General features: G+C 31.9%; 1 long non-coding RNA gene across 1 annotated transcript; it reads left to right on the plus strand.

Annotated features, from left to right (window-relative positions):
* Positions 1–221: 221 nt before the first annotated feature.
* Positions 222–2085, plus strand: LOC106477422. Its single transcript, XR_001291987.2, has 2 exons — positions 222–365; positions 1410–2085. It is a non-coding gene; the product is annotated as an uncharacterized LOC106477422 (long non-coding RNA).
* The last annotated feature ends 2027 nt before the right edge of the window (positions 2086–4112 follow it).

Genomic DNA, 4112 nt, shown 5'->3' on the forward strand with positions numbered 1-4112 from the left:
CTGAAAAGAAAGACGTTTACATCAGTCAGTAGTGTGATTTGATTATAAGTTAAGTGTTTAAACTAGTCTGAAAGAAAGGTTGATGTATGGGTTTTGATGTTATGGTTAACATTCTTTTAACACCATTTCGTCCATTTGCAAAGTATTGTTTCATCCTTTTGCGAATAAAACATTTTATAGCGTGTCTTCCTATTTTAATGAATGTGATCTATTATATATTTCACAAAGAATGTCTGTTCTAGGTTTCAAAACTCCAGCTTAAATCATCCATGACAAATAAGCGTCATTGTACCGATGGTTTGGGCCGGAGACGTCGCAATAAGGAACATTGGAAGGACGACGTGTGTTCTACCTGTGTATGTAAAGTAAGTAACTGAAAAGGATGGATATTATAAGGATTTAGTTGCTGCATTTCTGTGTTGTGTTAATATTTGTTTATTTAGTGTTGTGAACATCAACTCCTTATAAAAACCAAGCAAGTTAACGTGAGTAGGTAGAACATAACCAATAAATATTTTATTTTTATTTTTAAGTTCAGATATTACACTTTGAAAAGTACATTTTATATGTATGTTAAGTTGGATGGCCTCCTGGTGGCATAACGGTAAGTTTCAGGGATTCAGTACTCGAGGTGGACACAGCGCGCAGATAACCCGCTGTATAGCTTTACGCTCAACAGACAGAAAGTTGGATATTCTTTCCACACGTCAAACAAAATTTTGTTTGTTTTCGTGTTAAATCTGAGGCTATCTGTAGTGTACCCACCACGAGTATCGAAACCCGGTTTTTAGTTTTATAAGCTTGCAGGCTTACCATTGATCCAGTGGGGGGGGGGACACAGCTAAACGATAAAAAGTAGGAAAAGTATGTGGAGGTGTCTCAATGAAAGGCTTAATGTCAGAACATTGGTTTTATTTGAACAAGTTTAACTGGTTTACAATGATCTGACTTTAGGAGTGGTCTGCTTGTTTTATTTGGACAAGTTTAAAAGCAAACCACTCCTAAAGTCAGATCATTGTAAACCAGTTAAAGTTGTCCTAATAAAACAAGCAGACCACTCCTAAAGTCAGATCATTGTAAACCAGTTAAAGTTGTCCTAATAAAACAAGCAGACCACTCCTAAAGTCAGATCATTGTAAACCAGTTAAACTTGTCCAAATAAAACAAGCAGACCACTCCAAAAATTGTAATAAAATAAAACTGCATACAAACATTAATAAATAAATGTCTGCTGCTTCAGAAGATCGTTAAAAAATGTTTGGATCTGATGTGTTATAAAGGATGTAGATCTCAAAGTGATTAGATATTTCAATAGTTTTGTAAAGTTTTCATATGATATAAAGCCGTTTTCTAACTACACAGAAAGACTTGATGTGGTGATGATTTTTAATAACTTTTCTTTCGTTTAGTCTGGTCAAGTACTTTGTCGAACTCGGTCTTGTCCACCGCCCACTTGCAACAACCCTGTGATTAAACCTGATACTTGTTGTCCAACGTGCTAAAGATCACTTCAACTTTCTTAATGTGTTAAGCCTGATTATGTCCGAGTTACTTGACGAAGTCGTGCATCAAGTACACAGGCGTCATCTGGAGAATGACTTTATCATAAAAAAAAAAAGTGGACGGAGAAAAAAAACTAAGAGAAAATTCGGTTGTTTTAAAACTTCATTATTAGGCATTATTGTTTATTTTTTTAAATGTTTAAAACTACATCGGTTACCAACTGTTGACCAATGAAAGATCACATATTTTATATTGGAGGAGGTAATAAGATCCTACATGATCGAAACCCAGTACAGTGGACGTCAGTTATTCAAATATTGATGTGTATGCTTTGCATTTTTTTATTTGTGTGCAATTATAAATACCAACTTACTTTGAAAATACCTTGCATAATTGATTTTGTGTTTATATTTTCAACTTACTCTATCAGTGTTTCTAAGAAAGCTGTACGTTCTTAAACTATAATCTCTGTTTTTAGAAATCGCATTATTTTGCTTCGTTAGTCTCGTTTTATTCAGTTTGGTCTGTAAAAAGTTGAATGTGTACTTTCTTTAACGAACTTAAAAGTATTTTGGAAAAAAATGTTTCTCTGTTTTTATTTTATATTACAGCGTTGTAATAACTTAAAACATTATTCAAGCACTTGTAACTGATACATTAAGATCTACCCCTATTTATAAAATCGTTTTCAATAACCTTATTTCACTTTTTAAAACTGTATATAATTTAACTATATATTTTTTATATATATATGGATAACGGTAAAAACTTTTAAAAGAAGCGTGAAAATTAATTTGGTAATTATTGACCACATTTTCTAGGTTTGAGTTAAACCAAATCATACTATGAGTTAAACAAAGTCCTGGCCATCCCTATGGTTTTCACCTTCATGGTATAATACAGTTAAAGTATGGTTATTTGTAAATATAGATGGCAATTAAAATTAGCACTTCCTAGGAAATATAGATGGCAATTAAAATTAGCACTTCCTAGGAAATATATATGGCAATTAAAATTAGCACTTCCTAGGAAATATATATGGCAATTAAAATTAGCACTTCCTAGGAAATACATATGGCAATTAAAATTAGCACTTCCTAGGGGAAGTTACATCACCGAACTTTCACAAGCGATGTTATATTTCACCATTAAAGTTTAGCATTTTCAAGTTAGTGATGTCTGTAGTGATGAAGCGTATGGGAAAAGGAGAGGTTACTCCACGACCATCTACCAGTCGCACACGGGAGGCAGGGAAATAAGTTTAACAGCTTATAATAAGAAATATCTATTACAACTAATAGCTAAAACTGAAATAGCTAAGTTAATTAAAACTTATAATAATACATTCATGGATGTTTTAGCTATCCCTCAAAAGGTCAGCAGTAGGTTTACGTAAATATCCCAGGTTCGATTGTGGACAGAGCACATATATTCTGTTGTGTAACTTTGGCCAAAATGCATCATATTCTTGATATTTTGTGCTACAAACACAAATATTTTCCAAATAACACTAATCAGTTACGGGCTGTATTTCTAATGGATTTTATCATATATATATATATATATCTTAAGTTTTAAATATCAGAGAACCAAAACATACAATAATTTATTATTTATCAATTAATATATTTAATGGAAAAAAATTTGTAAATAGGTCTGTTCATTAATTAATTCTGACTAATTTTTGTGACATATTCTTAATGTAAAGCAACACAATGGGCTATCTGCACTGTGGTGAACCGAATTTTAGTGTTGGAAGTTCGTAAAGCAGTGAACAATAATTAAGAATTATACACTATTCACTGTTTTATATTGATTTAGTGAATAAAACGATTCTGGAGCATGAGATAAATCACTGAATTGTGGATAAAGTCCACTCTTTATTAACTTCTCTCTCTTCTTAATGTCTTAGTAATTAGAAACTTTGAGAACGTTATGAGACTTGTAACTTATTAAAATAATCAAACAAAAAAGCAATGAAAATTAACGATTTTGTATCAGTATAACACAAAAAATAATATAAATATTAAATCAAATATATAAGTTTAAAAATTTTGTTAATAAATTCCAATAATACCTTCATTTTATAAAGGAAGAAATAGTTGAACCAATACTGATAAAGGTCCAGTTGTTAAACAAAGGGTATGATAACCTCCAATTAACAGTCTAGCATACCCTTTGTTTAACAACTGGACCTTTAACAAACTGTCAGTTGGAAGTTATCATACCTTCTGTTTAACAACTGGACCTTTAACAAACTGTCAGTTGGAGGTTATCATACCTTTTGTTTAACAACTGGACCTTTAACAAACTGTTAATTGGAGGTTATCATACCCTTTGTTTAACAACTGGACCTTTACTAGACTGTTAATTGGAGGTTATCATACCCTTTGTTTAACAACTGGACCTTTACTGTCAGTTGGAGGTTATGTTTAACAACTGGACCTTTACAAAACATTCAGTTGGAAGTTATCATACCTTTTTTGGTAAAGGTCCAGTTGTTAAACAAAAGGTATGATAACTTCCAACTGAATGTTTGGTAAAGGTCCTGTTTGTAAAGGTCCAGTTGTTAAACAAAAGGGTATGATAACTTCCAACTGACAGTTTGT

This window comes from Limulus polyphemus, unplaced genomic scaffold (genome assembly GCF_000517525.1).
Source record: "Limulus polyphemus unplaced genomic scaffold, Limulus_polyphemus-2.1.2 Scaffold15097, whole genome shotgun sequence".
Taxonomy (NCBI): domain Eukaryota; kingdom Metazoa; phylum Arthropoda; class Merostomata; order Xiphosura; family Limulidae; genus Limulus; species Limulus polyphemus.